This window comes from Dasypus novemcinctus, unplaced genomic scaffold (genome assembly GCF_030445035.2).
Source record: "Dasypus novemcinctus isolate mDasNov1 unplaced genomic scaffold, mDasNov1.1.hap2 scaffold_104, whole genome shotgun sequence".
Classification (NCBI taxonomy): Eukaryota; Metazoa; Chordata; class Mammalia; order Cingulata; family Dasypodidae; genus Dasypus; species Dasypus novemcinctus.
In genome coordinates, this window is record NW_026688144.1 from 1429286 (window position 1) to 1434921 (window position 5636).

Consider the following 5636-nt stretch of genomic DNA (forward strand, 5'->3'; position numbering starts at 1 on the left):
AGTGGACTACTGATGTGCGAAGGCTTGCTCGGTCGGTAGAGGTGGGGTTGCCCTGCCCCACGTTGGGCGCCAACTGCCGCAGCTTGCTCGGTCGGTAGAGGTGCGGTCTAGCTGCGGACGAGGGGTCGTTCCAGCTCTGGACGAGGGGTCGGTCTCGCTCGGGACGAGGGGTCGGTCTCACTTGGGACGAGGGGTCGGTCTGGCAGCAGATGAGGGATCGGTCTCACAGGGGTTGCGCGGTTCGGCTGACAGGGTCGCCCGGCGAAGCCAGCGACGAAGGGTCGCCCGGAGAAGCAGGCGACGAAGGGGTCACCTGGAGAAGCAGGCGACGAACTGGGGACAAGGGAGGCCAGGCCCTTGTCGGGGGCTCTCAGGACTGGAGGGCGCACGGCAGAAGAACTACCGCGGAGACAAGGTAAACACGCAAGTCCACTTTATTGAGGGAGAGGCAACAGTTTTATAGGGGCTGGGGAAGGCTGATTGGTCAAAGCCACGCCCTATTCTGATTGGTTGCTGGCGAAAGTTCAGTGGGCGGTAGTGGATGGGGGAGGGGTGGTGGTTATGGATTGGCTGTCCCTGTTGCTGGGGGAAGGGGCAGGGTTTAGGGATTGGTGGCTGCTGTTGCTGGGGTGGAGAGCAGACTTGAGTTTCCCACCCATGCCTGGCTGTTGCTGCTGTCGGGGGAAGGGAAGAGGGCAGACTGGATTTTTCTGCCCACGCTTGGCTGTTGCCGCTGTTGGGGGAGGGGAAAAGGGCAGACTGGAATTTTCTGCCCACGCCTGGCTGTTGCTGTCGGGGGAGGGTAAAGGGCAGACTAGAATTTTCAGCCCTGCGCCTGCGCAGGGAGAAAGAAGAAGAAGGGTGCCACCCCACAGGCATCGTGTGGTGCCATCTGGGAGGAGGGGCGGCCGCGGAAGCATGGCTGCCGAGAAGGGGAGACCCGAGGGCACTCTGCGCCCATGCCGAGCTTCCTTCAGGGGTGGCAGTGAATCCAACCAGCCACCCTATTATGGGGGCAGCGGCTTGGCCTGCCGCGACTGCTCCCCCGCCAGGCCAGCAAACCACACTTCAGCCCGAGGGGTGACCGCACTGATGTTTAATGTATGTAGAATTTTTAATTAGCTTTACTGTAAAGGTGGAAATGTATAGAGTGGATGGTAACACACAGTGAGTAACAGCTGGTTTATAAATGGGGATGTGGCTGAAAATGGTAGTCTAGTTATATAAATGCCAATTGACAGAATGCTAGGAAATAATCTAGGAACTAAGTAGCATAGTAAACTAAGAGGTGGGTGAGTATTGTGATTGATGATACAGATGCAAGAGTGTCCTTTGTTAGGTAAAACAAATGTAGATCACTACTGCAGGGTGTTGGGAATGTGGAGAAGGATGGGAAAAACACAGCTGGAGTCACCTATGGACTGTGGTTAGTAGTAATAATATAATATTCTTGCATCTGTATGAAAGATGTACTGTGTTGGTACTGAGGCAGTACAGGAAAAGTGAGCCAAGTGTACACTATGGACATGGTAACAATCAGTTGATATTATTTCATCTGTAGCAAATGACACACCACATTGTGGTGTGTTGATGGAGGGGTGTTGTTTGGGAATTCTGCACATGTGCATGATTTTTTATAAGGTTACAACTTCTGTCATAGAAAATATTTAAAAAATAATGAGGTGGGTTGGGGGAAAACACAACAAATGTAACATAAGGACTATGATTAATAGTAAGATTTTGACAATATTCTTTCATAATTTGTAACAAATGTCTCATGACAGTGCAAGGTGTTGGTGGAGGGTTGATGTATGGGACCCCTGTATGATGTTATGCAGGTTTGCTTTGTAAGTTCACAACTTATACTATACACTTAATTGTTTATGTATGCTCATATATGAATGATATAAAGATAATAATTGGATTGGTTAGGGGGAAATTGTTTAGTAGTAATATTTTGACAATACTTTTTATTGGTTAAAATTTTTAAAAATAATACAAGTTATTGGTGGTAGGGTGAGATATTATATATGTTTGTTTGATGTTATATATGTTTTGAAAGTTTACAACTATTATACACTTACTGTTTATGTATGTTTATGTATGAGTGATATAGTTCAATGAATTTAAAAATACATTAGAGGCAATAAAAGCAGCTTTGCAATGTTCAATGACAGAATTAGTAATTTCAAAGACAGAACACCTGAACTAAAAAAGACAGGAAAATAAAAGAGAAGACAGTGGAAAAAGTGAAACAAGTGTTCAAGAAATCAAAAAACAATGCAAAGTGCACAAATTTACACTATTGGTTTCCCTGAAGAAGAGAATGGAAAAGGGGTAGAAAGAATATTTGAGGGAATAGCAAGTGGAAAATTCCCAACACTTATGAAGGATATAAATATCAAAATCCAAGAAGGACAATGCACAAGAAGTAGAGTAAATCCAAATAGACCTACTCTGAGACACCTGCTATTCAGAATGACAAACATAAGAGAAAAAAAGAATTCTGAAAGCAGCAAAAGAAAAGCATCACGTGCAATAGAACCTCAGTAAGATTAAGTGCTGACCTCACATCTGAAACCATGAAGAAGAGAAGAAAGTGGTATGAAGTCCTTAATGTACTTAAAAAGAAAAATCCATCAGCCAAGAATTTTGTATCTGGCAAAGCTGAACTTCAAAAATGAGGGTGAGTCCAAAGTTTTCACAGGAAAAAAAAACGAACACTAATAGAATGTTACCAAAAGACTTACAAGAGATAAAAAAGGGACTACTGCATCCTGAAAGGGAAAAAAAAGAGAGAGACTTGGAGAATAGTGTTGAAATGAAGATTATTACAAAGGGTGAAATAAATGGTAAAAAGACAGAAAATAGTATCATATTGTTGTAGAATTTGAGAGAGGTTCAATTATTTGTGTATAGAGAGGCCAGGAATCAGGAATGATTTTGAGAAGGAAAAATGGTTTATTGACGACTGGTTGGACTCAGGAGCTTTTTGTTTCATCCTGAGCCCCCAACAAGATTTTTGAATCCCTTTTATATGGAGGAAACATTAAATGGTCCCTTTGTTTCATTTCTCAATAGGCTTGAATTAGCATATATATCTTCCACATCCTAGGTTAGGTTTTAGCATGGACTTCATACATTCTAGATAAGCTTTTAGCATTTTTGGTTTGAATTTCCCCTAAAGACTTAAAGTTTATAGACCTTGCATTGTTAAACTGTTTCCTGGGACTGGAGATGTTGCCATTGTCACCAAGGGCAGGACTGCAGCCTCTTACCATTTCACACCACAAGTCAGACAGTTTAAGTTATCTCTGAAGAGACAAAGAGCCTCCCACCCATTGCCCATGTCCTAGAGACCTTCCTGAGGTAGCACAGGCTTCCCCTTTGCTAGCCCATGGAAATGTCCACAGCCAGTGATTGCTAAATTGCTTAAATATGGTCCCTCCCATCTACCCCCATGAGATTATCTCAATTTGGCGTTTATGGCAAAAAGAACACAAAAGGAAGATTTTTCTTTCCTGAGGCTTTATCAGCAGTCTTTCTAACCAATAGGCCTTAAAAGCAATCAGCATTATGATCAGAGTCTACCTGATGAAACTCTGTGCATACAAGGGCCTGGCTGAGAGGGGTTTCCCCAACCCACCTGCCAGCAGTCACAGCATCACCTGGGAATTTGTTAGAAATGCAAATTCTCAGACCCAGATCCAGACCTGCTGAATCAGAAACTCCAGGGATGGGGCAGGCTGTTTTAGTTAACAGTTGTCCAGGAGACTCTGATTCAAGGTCAATCTTGAGACCCTGTGGCTGAGAGTCCAGGCACTAGACCAGCCCCTGTATTTTACAAAAACAAAACTGAGTTGCAGAGAGGATAAGGGACTTCTCCAAATTTTCACAGTTGGCCAATGGCTGAGGCAAGAATGGAATGGAAATTTGCCTCTTCCCTGAATTCTAAGACAGAGTAAAACCTACGCAAAGCTTCAGGCAACTGAAAACAACTCTATGAGCTAAAAATGCAAATCAGAAGCCTTGGAGTTCACTTCTGTCAAGCCAATGAACAATGACATCCATAAGTGAGTAAAAATGCCCATACTCAAAGTTCTTCTAAACCCTTAAGCTTTGTAGGAAGTATTCTTTCATTAAAAACACTTTAGGGGAAGCAGATGTGGCTCAAGCAGTTGGGCACCACTTGGGAAGCCTGGCTTCAGTTCCCAGTGTCTTTTAAAGAAAACTAACAATACAGAGAGCTGATGCAAAGTGTTGGTGCAGCAAGCTGACACAACAAAATGACACAATGAGACAACACAATGAGGAAACACTACAAAAGATGCTACAAGCAGGGAGCAGATGTATCTCAAGTGGCTGAACACCTCCCACCCATATGAGAGATCCTGGGTTCTGTTCCAGATGCCTCCTAAAAAAAACAGAAACCAAAAAAAAAAAAAACTAGACATAGAGAGCAGGCAGTGAGTACAAACAATGAGAGGGTGAGAAATATAGAGATAAATTAAATAAATAAATGAATAAATAAATAAATAATAAAATCTTTAGAAAACACAAAAACACTTTAAGTCCACACCCTTTAAAATTCCAGTATTTCAAATCATCTGTTTAGAAATGACTAGGCTTTGTCTTGAATCCTCTATATTATTCTTTTTCCAAACTCAATGTGCAATTCTTAAAGCCAGCAACCACTCCACTTCCCCTTGCTCTAGATATGTCTAACAATAGAAAAATCATTTTTGACTAATGGTGGATATCTGATTAAGTAAAACAAATTATTTTAATCTAAGAATATTTTTCTGCTTGATATGGCTTTAATGGGCAAACTTAACACATTTAAGTTGAAAATGTCTCATCTACAGAAATACATTTAATTTCCCTAGCTGTCTAACAAATATGAGAGCTTTTGAAATCTTGCCCATTTAAAACACAGCTTATTAAAAGTAAGCACTAAAAGGTTAAAGGTCTAATTTAAACTAAATGAAAATAACTTAAGTTTGAAATTAATTTATTGCTGTCACTTTCAGATGAAGGCATCTCCCACAGATGCATTGTTTTTCTTGGTAATCTAGACTGAAGAAAGAGTTATTTATAAAAATGTCTATAACCCAAACTTTATATATTTTCTTTTATGGCATTACCAATATGATATCATGGACCCAAAGGCATTCTGAATAAAATATTGGTAATTGTTTGAAAAAAATAAAAGGCACATATTGTGAAAAAAGCTGGCTTCAAATTAATAAAGACATATTTAGAAGTCACTCAGCCTTGAAATTACCAGTCATTCAATGTCATGGGTCCTTTGAGAATGACCTGGTCTTCAAAACAATAAAACCAATGATTAAGGAATCAGGGTTGAAATCAACTAAATCACCTACCTTTCAACTACTAAACTGGAGAATTTAATCACAAAAGATGAGGGATTATCTCTTCCAAGGGATCACTTCATTAAAAATATAGATAGTATCTTAACACTCGCACAATTTCTCATATTCTATCCAAAGTAAACATTTCCAAATGAGGTTAAAAGCGACTGCCTTAAAAACCACCCAAAGTTGATGATCATCACCATGATTGTTGAGCAGGGTGGTGTACCACAGGGCCACCTGTTTCATGACCAACTCTGGGAA